The 16,332-nt window shown below is 35.0% G+C and overlaps 1 pseudogene; it reads left to right on the top strand.

Moving 5' to 3' along the window:
- LOC18056087 overlaps positions 1-16,329 on the top strand; it is a 25,592-nt pseudogene extending 9,263 nt beyond the window's left edge.
- Positions 16,330-16,332: the final 3 nt, after the last annotated feature.

Below are 16,332 nucleotides of genomic sequence, written 5' to 3'. Positions count from 1 at the left end.
TTCACAACAGGTTCGGTTTCCAAAACAATAAAATCCACAGGGTATATGAATTTATCAACTTGTACTAAAGCATCTTCCACTATTCCTTTTGGTACTTTAACTAATCTATCGACAAGCAAAAATGTAGTTGAAGTTGATTTTAACTCACCAAGAAATTAACACTAGCACTAAGGTCTAACAAAGCATGCTCAATTTTGTGATTCCAATAATACAAGAAATAGTAGGACAACCAGGATCTTTATATTTCAACTTATCATTCATGGACATAATGGTACATACCTGTTCAGCCATGAAAGCACTCTTTCTTACCTTTAATTTCCTCTTAACAGTGTATAAGTCCTTTAAAAATTTGGCATATGAAGGTATCTGCTTAACTGCATCTAATAGAGGAATGTTAACTTTCACTTGCTTAAAGATTTCATAAATTTCAGAAGAGTAATTTGATTTCCTTAGTTTATTCAATGCATGTGAAAATGGTGGTTCAAATGGAACAATAGTTATTTCTTCATTAGGTGTAAGTTTATTTAGTTCTTCCTTACCCTTTGAATTTTCATTGTTGTTATCTTCACAAGGTTCAGTAATAGGCCAATCAATAAGCTTACCACTACGAAGAGTTATAATTGATTTGACTTGGCCCATGGGTGAATTTTGATTCTTAGGATTTGGTTGTGGTTGAGCTAAAAATTTTCCTTTTTCTTAAATTGTGAGTGCAAAAGCAATTTTAGCAAGAGTATCTTTCAAATTAGAAAAGGTTTATGCATTTTGATTGTTGATGGCATCTTGCTTCCTAATGAATGAATGTATTGTATCTTCCAAATTTTTCCATAGTGGTGGAACATATGGTGCATAAGACTGAGTATTTTGAAAATTTTGTGGAGGTGGTGCTTGTGAAGATTGTGAATTATTATTATTCTCCAACTAAAATTTGGATGATTTCTCCAACCAGAATTATAAGTCTGTGAATATGGGTTTGGCTTGTTAAAAGTGTTGATGGCATTAGCTTGATCATGTAAACATTCTTTGAGTGCAAGCAGAGCGGGACAATCTTGAGTGAAATGATTATTAGAACTACAAACATTACATGCAATTTCTTGAACAAATTTTACTTGATCACTTTTTTTATTTTACAAAGCTTCAACCTTCCTAACTAGGGATGCAAATTTTGCTTGTAAATCATGATCTTCCCTAAGATTATAGGTTCCTCCACTAGATGGAGATGGAGATGGTTGTGGTTTATTAGTCAATTCAAAAGTTCCAACAGTATCCCAATGTTGTGCATTTTTAGCTAATTGGTCAAGGTAATCAAGTGCATCTTCAGGATTTTTATCTCTAAATTCACCATTACACATCATTTTTACAACTTGTCTACTTTGTGGTGTTAAGCCCTCATAGAAATAAGTGACCAATCATGAAGTTTCAAAACCACGGTGTGGATATATGTTAAGCAATTCTTTAAACCTATCCCAACATTGGTGTAATGTTTCTCCATTTTTTTTAGTGAAAGAAGTGATTTGCCTTTTAAAAGAATTGATTCTATGAGGTGGAAAGAATTTTTTCAAAAATTATTCTTGTATATTATTCCAAGTTCTTATTGTTCTAGATCTAAGTTTTTGTAGCCCAGTTTTAACATTATCTGTTAATGAAAAAGAAAAAAAAATTAATCTAATTATGTTCATGCTATAATTTTGGTTTGTGTATGTATTACAAACTTCCTCAAAATCTCTTAGATGTAAGTACGGATTCTAATATTTTAAACCATGAAATATTGGTAAAAGTTGGATAATACATAGTTTGAAATTGAATCGAGATGTTTCTCGAGAAAATACTATACATGACGGTGCTCTGGTTCTCGTTGGATTTATGTAATCTCTCAAAGTTCTTGGTTGATTTTGATCATGTTGAGATTGGTTGTCTCCCTGATCAACTGGAGGGCTAAGTTGGCCTAAAATATTTTCGTCTTAGATCTCGTCCATGATTAGTGGTAGTAATTGAGATCTACGAATTAACCTGCCACTTGAAGTTCGAGACCAACATCTCATGCAATGATGATGTATGAGTGTAAAATTATGTTGAAAAGATGATACACGAACAAATGAATAACAAAAAAGAAAATGAAAATTACACAAATTAAGAACAAAATAAAAAATAAACAAGATAAATGTACAAGAAGAAAAAATACAAAACAAAAATAAATAAACTAAAAATTAATTAACTAAAAAATAACGTAACTAAATAGGCAGTGAACCAAACATATAAACAAAGTAAAAGTCAAAAAGAAAAATTAAAAAATGCAAAAATTAAATTACAGAAATAAAAAAAAGAAATAATTAAAGTGTAGACTTTTTTTTTCAAATTTTAAAAGTACCAACCAATTAAGTGATTCATTCAAATTAATGGGCCTTGTAATTTTTTAAGTCAATATCTTTTTATTGAGTCCAAATTTACTCCAAAGAAATCTAATTATGGTCCAAGAAAGTTCAAGTTATAGGTCCGAATTTAAGATTTATGGGAAATTTTGGCTAGGGATTTATTCGAAATTTTTTGTGATTTTGTGGTCAAACTGTAATTACGAGAAGAATGAGCCAGAAACAAGAATTTTAGGGTAAAAGTGACATTATGAAAAATTTGGGGATAGAACATAATTTAAGAAAAGCAAAAGGGGGTAAAAGAAAATTTACACAAAAAAAGAAAAGAAAAGTAAAACAAGATAAATACCTCTCCTCGGCAACGGCGCAAAAAACTTGACACAACTTAAAAGTAATTTCTAACTTCCAAGTATAAGAGTGTTTTGTTATATTATAACTCGGTGAGTCCGAGGTCCATTCTCAGAGAAATGATTTAATTTTTTATTTAAGTTTATCAAAAAAATAAAATTTAAAAATATATAATTTAATTTAAGAAAAACTATCAAATTGAATTAGTTAGGGTTATGGATTCACTCTTAGTAATAAATACAATTTAACAAATTCTTTTTATTTTTTTATGTTATTTCCCAAAAGATTAATTGTATAAATTAAAATAATTTTTCCATTAATTTTATTATGGATTAAGAGCTTAATGTGCCAAAACTCAACTTGTCTACAATAAGTCAAAATACCATTTTTTTTCCCATATTTTATACTAAGATATTAAAAATTCATTGTGCCAAACTCCCATTTTTGTATACAATAAATCAAAATTTCAAAATAGAAAATATGGATAAAATTAAATAGGAAATAATTCAATTTCTATAATTAAAAATAGAATTTGATTAAATTATATTTTTTTACTAAGAGTTTCACCTTCTCTTAACTACTAATATTTAACTAAACATATTTGAAAAAAAGGAAATTATTAAAATTGAAAAACACATAATTAAAAAAATGGAATTTGAAAATTGAAATAAAACTAATTTTATTTATTGAAAATATATTACAAAGAGAGATGATAAGAAGAATTTGGGGGAAAAGAAGAGAAGAGAATGTGTGAAGAGGTGTATTCCCCCCCTCTATTTATACTAATACATGGTAAATCCACACCACATAAATAAATAAATCTAATTACATGTTAACCTTACATTTGTTCCACTAATAAAATATAAACCTAACTTAATCTACTTAAACACATCCAACACATTCCACTAACAATTACCATACCTAACATGATAAAACCTTATAATTTTACAATTACCACATTTACCGTCGTAACAACTTAAAAATTTACAACAAAAGTCTTGGATCCTCTTCGACAATAACATAATTTCTCGGAATTCCGGAATCTAAATTTGACATCCGCATATTTATTTGGAGCCTCAAATTGTATGAAATTATTATTTTTACCTAATAGACACACAAAAATACACAAAATCAAATACTTAGAAAAATAATTAGAAATTTACAATATGTTACACAATTACAAATATAAATTACAATAATAGTACAAAATAACATTTTTACCCCTTAACAAACATACAATTTTTAACACTAATCACAGATTTTTGCGAATCTAATTTTTGCAGATCAAACAAATTGAGTGGATCATATTAGATTTTAAACACCCCTAATATGAATGGAATTTTAATATTCTCTCTCATTTATATCCCTATCAAATAATTTTTTTTCTACTATATAAATTATCTTTTTATTATTTTATTATTTATTTTCTTCTTTTATTAAGTACGTTTATTCAACTATTATTATTATTATTATTTTGTGAATGAGAATTTTAAACATAATAGAACTTTAGGTGAGTGTGTTTTATAATAGATCCATCTTTTCATATTTATATTTACTATGTTCATAATAGGTTTTGAATTTTATTTAATACATTAATTTTAATTCAAATGATTAAACAATTCTTGATTGACTTATGTAATTAAGAAGAAAAAAATATCAATATAATATACCAAAAATAACATTATAAGTATCATCTATTAATTAAAAAAAAATACATGTGTCAGATATATTTTTTTATTTTTCATGCTTTGTTAAGGTAAACATTATGATTTTTTTTTACTAATCAACTAATTTATTAATAACTTGTCATGTGTTTAACTAATAAAAATAAGTGTTTTAGTGAATTTTGGGTTGAAGGATAAATGGGTAAAATCTCACCAAAACAGTAAATTTGTTTTGAGGGGTTTGAGGTACCTCACTGAGTCATGATGTGTAGGCTAATTTGGGCTAACAAAGGAGGTAATGGAGAGGAGGATTTGGATGGCAATAGCAAAGGGGTTGGATGAGAGTTAAAAATCTTGAAGAGACGCCTTCCAATCTGCAAAATAAGGAAATGAGGTTAGAGGTGACCACACTCTGACGCTCAAGTCAGCTACTTGGGCTTTTTAGATGGTGAGAGCTTGCAAGCCCCCTAAAAAAGTGGTGGCTGGAGATTGAAGAAGACCTCAACCCCCTGGTTTAGTTTGTGTTGGTGATAAAATTTAGAGAGTATGAGTGTATGAGGTCATGAGAGAGATATTAAACTTTTTTTGTCCTTTATATAGGACAACATGGGTACCTTACCACGTGGCGCATCTTTATTGGGGATTTTTATTGCCCTTGCTAAGATTTTTCATGTCCTTTTATCCTTATGGCGGTTTTTGGGTACTTTCATCAGTTATTTTATTCTTGTTAGGGCGTACCTCGCGTATCAGTCTACCTGGAGGGTGTTCTTGGTGCAAGTCGGGTACCCCAAGAGGTTAACTTCCAGCCATTAAAGTCCCTTTATCAACACGTGGCGCTTGGTTTTAATTCTTTTATTTATTCCCCAAACAATAAGTATTGTTAATATTTGTCATATATGTCAAAATATCATACAAATATTTTCTTTTTGAAGAACAAACAACTTGACACTTATATTCAGATATTGAAAAGATAAAAACAAACATGTCATTCAGATATATGTATTCAGACATATTTAGACTTCAGTCAAATTTAAACTCATTCAGATTTCAAGCTAAAAAAAAAAATGCTACCTTAGCCTCTCTCTCTCTCTCTCTCTCTCTCTATATATATATATTCTTCTTGAAATTGACGATGATTTAAATTCACATTATGATGATCATTTTAATTTCAATTTCAATTTAATATTATAATCAGTTTTAATATTTTTCATTTATGAGAAATTTGGTTGTTCTTCCTTACATAAATCTCTCTATCGAGTGTTAACAATTGTGAGCGGAGGTTCAAGATACGCCTCATGTATCTTTTTTATTGAAGTGATCTCTAAATAGTTGAGGTTAAAAAGTCGTCTCTATCCTTTAATAGTAAAGTATGAACGTTAAAACTGTTATGTTATAGATGCAATAAGTCTTAAGTATTGTTATTATTATTGGGTGAGAATATAGTTGTAAAATGAATGCATGCATAAATGTATGTAGGATTCTAAGAGTGTCATTCACTAGGAGGAGGAACAAGATCTGGAATGGGAACTCTGCTGATATCGAAGATAAGAGAAGAATATCCAGACAGAATAATGCTTACATTCTCAGTGTTTCGATCTCCAAAAGTATCAGACATAGTTGTAGAGCCTTACAATGCTACCCTTTCTGTTCATCAATTGGTTGAGAATGCTGATGAATGCATGGTCCTCAACAATGAGGCTCTCTATGATATTTGCTTAAGGACCCTCAAGCTCACCACCCCAGCTGTAAGTAAAGCCTTCATACATTAAAGTAAGGGGAACTGCTCATTTAGTTCCTGTAATTTGAATCAATTACTCTATATCTTCAAAAATTATCCAAAAGGTTTTATTATCTTTCTGTCAGTCTATTAAAACTTGCCTCATTATTTTCTATTTCAGTTGCTACATGTGCTTGTTAGAAAATGAGTAATTGGCTCAAATCACATATTGTTGAACAAAAATTGGGATTAATGAAGCTGTTGTTCTGTGAAATTGGTGCATGCAGTTGGGGACTTGAATCATTTGATTTCAGGAACTATGAGTGGTGTAACATGTTGCTTGCGATTTCCTGGTCAACTAAACTCAGACCTTAGAAAGCTAGTAGTGAATTTGATCCCATTTCCAAGGCTTCATTTCGCCATGGTGGGTTTTGCTCCACTGACATCTAGAGGATCACAACAATACCAGTCACTGTCTGTCCCTGAAATCACACATCAAATGTGGGATGACAGGAACATGATGTGTGCAGCTGATCTACGCCATGGACGTTACCTCACAACATCAACTATGTTTAGAGGCAAAATGAGTGCTAAAGAAGTTGATGAACAAATGATCAATGTGCAGAACAAGAACTCTTCGTATGTTAGAACTCAAGTTAGAATGGAAGAAGATTCTTATCTCAGCAACAAGAATTAATAAATCTGATAATTCTTCTATTATTTCAGAGTTCTCCAATTCAAGTTTGGAGTAAACCACAATGACAAATCTTATTTTTTCCCTCCCCAACTACTTGTTTTACAACTTATTAAATAATGAAGCAAAGCAATGGCTAACTCCTATTTTAACTCAACTACTGAAGCTACTAATAAGATATAGAGATTTTCCAGCACAAGACTTGATCCTTTATGCATCCAACACTTGACCAAGCCTTTTAGCCCCCACGTCATTAGTATTGCTCACATCTAGAAGTGCCAGATACTTTGGATTAGGCTTCCTAGCCCTGGTGGTTTTGCGAGGTTCAGCATATCCTCCCCCTAGGACATTGACCTTGCCCTCAAGGTCAAAATCTGGAAACTGCTGCTTAACTTGATCCATCGACTCCCATGTTGCTTCCTCCTCAGGCAAATGACTCCAGTGCACCAAAACTTTCATATGCAACTTACCCGTGCGTTTCACCCACCTGAAATCCTTTACTGTTGCAGGTTGAAGTTCCAAAATTCCATCGTCAGATACAGGAGGTGTTGTATATAGTGGCACCTCGCCGTCTCCTATTCACTTTTTAAGACAAGATACATGGAAAACGGGATGTATCTTAGTTCCTTCAGGCAATTGCAATTTATAAGCTGAAACTCCAATTTTTTCTATAATTGGGAAAGGACCATAATATTTGCTGGCAAGTTTCTGGTTTGCTCTTTTGAATACCGATTGTTGCCTAAAAGGCTGAAGCTTTAAATAGACTAAATCACCAATATCAAATTGCACATCCCGACGATGACGATCAGCTTGTTGTTTTATTCGATTTTTGGCCATCTCCAAGTTCTGTTTGAGAAGCTTCAGAAGATCATCTCTACTCATCAATTCTTTATCTACTTCATGCACATTAGAGCTCCCGGGTATATACCTGGAAACACTTGGTGGAGGTCTCCCATATAAGGCCTGAAATGGGGTGAGACCGATAGCACCGTGATAAGTCGTATTGTACCAAAATTCTGCCCAAGGAAGATGAGAACTCCATTGCTTAGGGTGCTGACTAACCATGCACCGAAGGTATTGCTGCAAACTCCGATTCACCACCTCAGTTTGCCCATCCGTCTCTGGATGATAGGCAAATGACATCTTAAGCTGCGTCCCCTGCAATTTGAAAAACTCCTTCCAAAAGCTGCTGGTGAACACAACATCGCGATCACTGACTATAGTGCATGGGACCCCATGAAGTCGAGCGACACGATCTACAAAAACTTCTACTATCTTCTTTGCTGTAAAAGGATGGTTGACCCCGATAAAATGGGCATACTTTGTCAATCAATCCACTACCACCAGTATCGCGTTCTTCCCATTGGAGTTTGGTAACCCCTCAATAAAGTCTAAGGAGATGTCTTCCCATACTTGAGATTGTATTGGAAGAGGATGCAAAAGGCCAGCAGGTGATCGTGATTCAGACTTATTGCGTTGGCAGGTATCGCAAGCGGCTACATATTTTTTAACATCGTTTTTCATACCATCCCAATAGAAGTTTTGGGCAAGTTGTTTCCATGTTTTGAGAACACCTGAATGCCCTCCGATTTTAGCGTCATGAAACTCTTGTAGTAGACGAGTTTTGAGGGAAGACTCAGGTGGAATCACGATGCTCCCTTTATAGTACAGTAACTCATCTTTCCAAACATACTCATAACTCTTTTTTGAATCAGCTTCCCTTTGAGATAAAATTTGTTGTACCCACGAACTTTCTCTACTTTCTTTTTTTGACTCCTCCCAAATAACAAATTCTGGCCAAGAGATTGCATGTATAATTGACCCTCCTCCTTCCCTTGACAAAGAATCTGCAGCACTATTTTCTTTGTCAGGCCTATATTTAATGTCATACTCATATCCCAACAATTTGTAAACCCATTTTTGTTGTTCCGGGGTAGTTACTCGTTGCTCCAAAAAATACTTTAGGCTCTGTTGATCAGTGAGGATTTGAAATTTTCTCCCCATAAGATATGTTCTCCAACATCGAACAGCCTCTATAATAGCTAGCATCTCTTTAGAATAAATTGGCCATGCTCTTTTTTGGGGTCCCAAAGCTCGGCTGAGAAAAGCTATAGGACGTCCCTGTTGAGAAAGAACAGCTCATATTCCTGCATCAGAGGTGTCAATCTCAATAACAAATATTTCATTAAAGTTTGGGATAGCCAATACCGGCGTAGTAGTCATGGCAGTCTTGAGTGCCTCGAATGCCTCTTCAGCATTTTCTCCCCAATTAAATTGTCCCTTTTTAGTAGTTGTGTGAGAGGGGCTGCAATGGTGCCATAATTTTTTACAAATTTTCTGTAGTAACCAGTAAGTCCTAAAAATCCCTATAACTCCGTCACATTCCTCAGTCTCGGCCAATTTCTCATAGTTGCAATTTTTTTATCATCGACTTGGACTCCTTTTTGAGAAATAAAATGTCCCAAATATTCAATCTTGGTTTGCCCGAATGAGCACTTGGATCTCTTAAAAAAAAACTGATGGTTTTGCAATATTTGGAGCACAACCTGCACATGTTCCAAATGCATCTCCCATGAACAGCTGTATATTAGGATATCGTCAAAAAAGACGAGGACAAACTTACGTAATATTGGCTTGAATATTGAGTTCATGGTTGCTTGGAAGGTTGATGGGGCGTTACACAAGCCGAAAGGCATGACCAAATATTCGTAATGGCTGTTATGTGTTTGAAACGCCATCTTGTGAATATCTTCAGGATGAACACGAATTTGGTGGTACCCAGCTCTAAAGTCCAGTTTTGTAAAATCTTTTGCCCCATGTAACTCGTCAATCATATCATCCACTGTTGGGATAGGGAATCGATCTTTGATTGTAACTTCATTCAATGCCCGATAATCTGTACAAAATCGCCAAGATCCATCCTTTTTTTTTACTAGAAGAACCGGCGAAGAGAATGAGTTGTGGCTAGGTCGTATGGTTCCATTTCTAAGCATTTCGTCCACCTGTTTCTCAATTTCATTTTTTTGAAAATGGGCATACCTGTAGGGACGCACGTTTACTGCTTAAATTCCCTCTTTAAGAGGTATTTTATGGTTTATATCTCAGACCGATGGCAGTGAGCGTGGCTCATCAAAAAGTGAGGCAAACTCGGATATTACTCCCTTAAAGTCATGAGGAATTTCTTTATGTTTTTTGTTATTGTCTGTCACCTCTCGAACCACCACATCAAATAAAATTCCTCCTCCACTCAACTTCTTTTCAAGGGAGCGTAGGGAAACTGCTGTGGTATCAGGATCCTTCAGCCCGCATATCACCTTCGATTCCCCTTGCCAATTGAATTGCATGGTCAATTCATTCCAATCACATAAAATAGGGCCCAACTCCCTCAGCCATTGAACCCCTAACACAATATCCAATCCCTGCAAAGGAAGAGAAAATAATGTTACTGTTATAGGGACTCCTTGAATATTCATGTATACCCCCTCATGTTTGTCTTGGCACGTTATTTGTCCTCCATCAGCGACCTTCACATTAAACTTTTCAGTGGAGATGACGGGTAAACGAAGATGGCGAGCCACTCGGTCGTTGATGAAGTTGTGACTTGACCCACTATCTACCAATACCGTTACTGGATGTTTGTTAATGTAAGCCCGAAGTTGTAGAGTGCGAGGTCCTTTCCATCCCGAAAAGGCATGCATGGTAATGTTAAAATAGTGGCCCTCATTTCCCTCATTTCCTTCATGTTCCATGGTCGTGGCATTTGCTTCTGATTCGTCTTCCCCACTGACTCCTCCTTTAATCACAAAAAGCTGAGGCCTGTTGCATTTGTGGCCTGGTGTGAATCGCTCATTGCAGTTAAAACATAGGCCATTATGTCTTCTATGCTGCATCTCTTCCCAAGTTAATCGTTTTACCGGGGCACCTCTGGTTGGTTTCGAAGCCAAGGTGTGCAAGGGCGGAGTGGTGTTGAGTGTCACAACCTGTTGCAGCCCCGTTTTTCCGAATTCCAGCTTCCCTTGCCTTCATCTCCTGGTGAGCTGATCGTCGTTCATTCTTGCTATTCAAATGGCATCCCATAAAGACTGAGGCCTAGCCATTCGCACTTCATCAGCGATTTCCTCCTTTAAGCCTCCCAGAAATGTTCCAATCAAAGCTGATTGGGGCCATCCAATGACCCGAGTTGCCAATTCCTCGAATTCCCGTTGGTAATCTCGCAAAGTTCCCGTTTGTTTGACCCGAGATAATGCTTCATCAAAGCACTCATACCCGTTGGACTAAATCATGCCATGATTTCCCTTTTGAACATTCGCCAGGTAATCATTATCCCTTCATCCTGGTACACTCGCTTAAGCCACTGCCACCATTGGTTAGCCTCTCCTTCCAAGTGAAAGGAAGCTAAGCTGACCCGTCTTTCCTCTGTGGTATCTTGAAACTCAAAGTACTGCTCCACAAGGCTTAACCATTCTGTCGGATCGTCCCCAGAAAACCTTGGAAAATCCATTTTAAAGAAGCGATTGTGTGGGTGGGTTTCCTCTTCGCTGGTGGCCATTCCTTATAGCGAGGAAGAAGCCAACTCCCCTTGATTCAGTTGTGGCTTTTCTTGTGTCAACCGTAATCCAGAAAGGGCATCCAACACCTCCTTCAGCCTTCCCTCAATTCCGTTTATCAGGACTCGCGTTTCTCCTATTTCAGTCACTGATCGCTGCATGACTTGACGCATTTCTTGAAGCTCCATTTCCATTCGGTCGAGTCATTCTTTGTTGGTGCCCATGACAGAACCTGCTCTGATACCAAATATGTTAGAACTCAAGTTAGAATGGAAGAAGATTCTTATCTCAGCAACAAGAATTAATAAATCTGATAATTCTTCTGTTGTTTCAGAGTTCTCCAATTCGGGTTTGGAGTAAACCACAATGACAAATCTTATTTTTTCCCTCCCCAACTACTTGTTTTACAACTTATTAAATAATGAAGCAAAGCAATGGCTAACTCCTATTTTAACTCAACTACTGAAGCTACTAACAAGATATAGAGATTTTCCAGCACAAGACTTGGTCCTTTATGCATCCAACACTTGACCAAGCCTTTTAGCCCCCACGTCATTAGTATTGCTCACATCCAGAAGTGCCAGATACTTTGGATTAGGCTTCCTAGCCCTGGTGGTTTTGCGAGGTTCAACATCCTACTTTGTTGAGTGGATACCAAACAATATGAAATCAAGCGTTTGTGACATCCCACCAAGAGGGCTTGCAATGGCATCTACATTCGTGGGGAATTCGACCTCTATTTAGGAAATGTTTAGGTGAGTAAGTGATCAGTTCACTGCCATGTTTTGGGAGAAAGGCTTTTTTGCATTGGTATATAGGTGAAGGAATGGATGAGATGGAGTTCACTGAAGCTGAGAGTAACATGAATGATCTTGTAGCTGAGTATCAGCAATATCAAGATGCCACTATTGATGAAGATGTTGAATATGAAGATGATGATGTACCCGCCTCCGACAGTTGAGAGTAACAGGAATGATATATATCTTGTGTGCTACTGCCTAACCTAAGCATATATGCACCCTTAACTTGTTTGGTAACTTTTGTTTTTGTTCCCCGTAATATCAATCAATGTAGGAGTTTTTTTTTTTTTTTTTTGTTCATCTGCCTAGCTACATTGATTTATTCAAGCAAAATTAAGTACTCCGAATTAATAATGGTCTATTGCCAAAAAATAAAAAATGCTAATATGAATACAAATTGTGGGTTATCAAAATAAGAATGGGCGTTGAGTAAATTTCGATTTTGGTTTGGTTCTGGTTGATATTAAGGTAACATTTACATTTTAGTTAGGAGTGGAAATCCTAAAGAGTAGAAATCCTATGATTAAGAGTATGGAGTGGGAGTGGGAGTAAGATCCTTCACTTCTTCTTCTACTACTACCAAATCCTTCTCCTTTTTCTGCCAAATCCTTGTTAACACTTGTTCATTTATTGTCTAATCTTGAATTCATAGCTTCCAAATGGGAGACAATAATAGAAAACAAATTCAATCCCAATTGAACCCAAACACATATTTTTTTCTTCTTTGTCCTCTTACATATTCTCCTTACGAATCCAATTTGGCTTCCCCAAATCCAAGCCGTGGCATGTCTCTCTACCATCGAGCTTGAAGCCATCGTCGTTGTGATCCGCAGTTTTAGTTTTAGTTAGTTTTTGTTTAATTATTTAGTTAATTTTTCATGTTAATTGTTAAATATTCTTAGTTGTTCATTAGTTAATTTTTGGATGGGATTTGAGAAGAATATTTTTTTTTGGGTTAATTAATAAATTTTTTTATGGAATTTGAGAAAATGAATTTGAAGGATTAAGGTTTTATCAGTTAAATTGAATTTGAATCTGTAATTTAAATCGAATCAAACGGAAATAATTTTTTTTGGTTTGGTTTACAAGTTGTAATTTGTTTTGACTGAATTTTTCAATCCGAACAGGTTGCAACCCGAATCGAAAATCAAAAGGCCTCTTCTATTTCAAAAGGCGTGCTAGCTAGCTTGATGTGTCAAGGAGCTTTTGACTTTTACCATCTGCAACAAGGAATTAATTCAGTAAAACCTTTTTCGAGCTCATTGATTCAAGCACGATGAGCGATTAGATTTTCTTTTAGATCAACTTGTTCGTTCTTATGAGGTTAATCTTGTCCATTCATCTATGTCATGTGCCTCTTTAAACGAATCATGTTATATACGGAAAATCCTTATTCCCGAATTCTTCAGAAATTAACTCAATAAATAATACACAAGACACAGTGTAGGTCCTCTTAAAAGTCACTCACAACTTGTAAGATTAGCAATTTTGTATTGAAATGTATCTATTTACATCAAAATTATTTCCCGTAAAAAATATGTAGAAGAGACGTGTGTTTCAATTTCCTTTGTCCCATATTCATCAAATAACCCTTTCTTTTTCCCTTTTCATGTAGAATGGACAATAAATAAAGGTAGTTAACAAAATTATATTGTATATAAATACACACACAATCAGAATAAACTTGGTTTACAATTTGAATTTTACAAATATTTACAACAAAAAATCTATATAATTACCATGATAAATCTATTATAGTACAGTCTAAATATTTTTCTTCACATAATATCGAAAAGATATATGACTTTACTCGTATAAATAGAGGAGAAATTCAATTATCATTGAGAATCAAATCCGTACACTCAAAACTTTCAGTCTCGTGAATGGCATAAGAGGTCGTTGGGCCCGCCATTGCGTAAGCAAGTGGATTTGTTCAAAGGCGGGCCCGAAGCTGGTTTCAACGGATTTGATATGTCAATTGTTTCACATTACGCACGTGTCTATATAACTGTACATTTGACTGCTTGGTGTGCCTCACAACACTCACACGTGTGAATTTTTTTTTCGCATAATACCAAAAATACCAAGGTCATAGTCCATTTCACACTTCTAATGGTTCTAAATTTTCCTATCTACACTATTTGTGTATATAATTACTTAATAATATCACTTATTTTCTAATTGCTGAACATTGCCATGTATGAATTTAGTTCGGCAACGAGAAAGACAATAGCTAGTTTGAATTCAAGCATGGCTATGACTTATTATTATGCAACAAAACCAACTTGGAAGATTGTAACAACTGACTGTACTTGCTCAATTTCAAGCTGCTGCTTTAACTTCTTCTCTAATGTAACCAATCAACACAGCAAAACACTCCATTTTACAAATCTGACACACATAATAAAGAACAAGTGCACGTGGGTAATTAAAGCAAAAGGCAACGATGAAGCCATTGCGCATGTAAAGGAGAAGAAGAACGATAATGCTCAAACAACATCAGAGAGTGTTCAGATTATCACAAAGCGGCCTTTCTGGAAAAGGGTTTTGTTTGCATCCAAGAAGATCAGGAGTATTTTCTTGCTCAATGTTATCACCATTGTGTATGGTATTGGATATTTTCTAGCTATTTCCTTTCATGCTTCACTTAACTCAATAGTGGATTCAGAACAGATTTTTAATTAACAATTTTATTGGTATCACTGAATTTGATAAGTTCGTTCGGTGAATTTATGAGGAAGTGACTTTGTATATGCAAATGAAAATTTTGATATGTTAATTTGGAGAATTTAGAGATTGTTTTAATGATAATTTGTGAAAATCAACTTCTCTCTTATCGCAAAAAGGTATGTTTGCCTTAAGAATTTGATTGAGCGCTGTTATTCTGTTGCTTGCTTCCCCTTTGACTAATGATAATCATTTTATATTAGCAAATATGTTATTCATAGTAGGTTGAAACATTATAGATAAAATTATATATAGAAGCTAATTTGGGGATTAAATTTGATTTGTTTTTCAATAATGAATGCTGTGAGCAACAGTACTAGTGTTAGAGGATATAGTTCTGGATAATAAAAGATTCTTTTATTGTTGGAATTAGTGTCATGAAGTATTTATACTGTCCATTTTGTGAATGTGAGTCAAGATGTCAACAGTTGCCCATTCTTGTAAGACTCATTAAGAATTTGTTTCTTGATCGTGGCTTAGTTGTGAAAATTCCAAGTTCTAGTACGTTGATTGGCATTTATCGGTTCAAATTTGCAGCAAGCGATATTCCTATTCTAAAAGCTGCTGAGGAGATTATGCATCCAGCATCCTTTTGTGCCGTGCGGTTTGTCATGTCAGCCATCCCTTTTTTGCCATTTGTGTTCTGGGCACGAGATGATGTAAAGACCCGCAATGCGGGAATAGAGCTGGGATTGTGGGTCAGTTTAGGGTACTTTGTTGAGGCACTAGGGCTACTGACATCTGATGCTGGGCGTGCATCATTCATTTCTTTGTTTACGGTAAGCTCTCAATATGTCTTCTGCTGGTCAAAATTGCATTAACCAAAGAATGGTGAAGGAATAATTAACAGTAAATTCCTGCTGATTTGCACAGGTAATTGTAGTGCCATTGTTTGATGGCATGTTAGGAGCAATTATACCAGCACATACCTGGTTTGGAGTTTTAATTTCAGCCCTTGGGGTTGGTATGCTGGAATGCAGTGGATCTCCTCCAAGTGTAAGCATTTTTAAATCTTAGTACTTTTGGAATTATGAAATCATTCATTTAAAAGAACATAACTGCTTCCATTGCATCATATGAACATAACCTGCTAATTACAGGATAGTTCTCTCTTTAATATCACCCTAGCCTCTCACTTTCAGGTTGGAGATTTTTTGAACTTTTTGAGTGCTATCTTTTTTGGAATTCACATGCTCCGAACTGAGCGTATTTCAAGAAGCACAAAGAAGGAAAACTTCTTACCACTTCTTGGTTATGAGGTTGCTTATCTCTCAGAGAAAGAACTATTTTCTTACGATTCATTTCATGCACAGAAAATTTTCAATTTTCAATTTTTCAGGTTTGCATGTTGAATAATTTTGTGGTTTCTTTTAGATTTGTGTTGTTGCTCTGTTGTCTACGATCTGGGTTCTAGTTGGAGGATGGTTTGACAGCAGCCAAGATTTTGATCAATCACCGTGGACGTGGAC

Source organism: Citrus clementina, unplaced genomic scaffold (assembly GCF_000493195.1).
Source record: "Citrus clementina cultivar Clemenules unplaced genomic scaffold, Citrus_clementina_v1.0 scaffold_1, whole genome shotgun sequence".
In the NCBI taxonomy this organism is placed as follows: Eukaryota; Viridiplantae; Streptophyta; class Magnoliopsida; order Sapindales; family Rutaceae; genus Citrus; species Citrus x clementina.
Note: the sequence above shows the minus strand (reverse complement) of the source record. Positions and strands in the feature narration are given on the sequence as shown.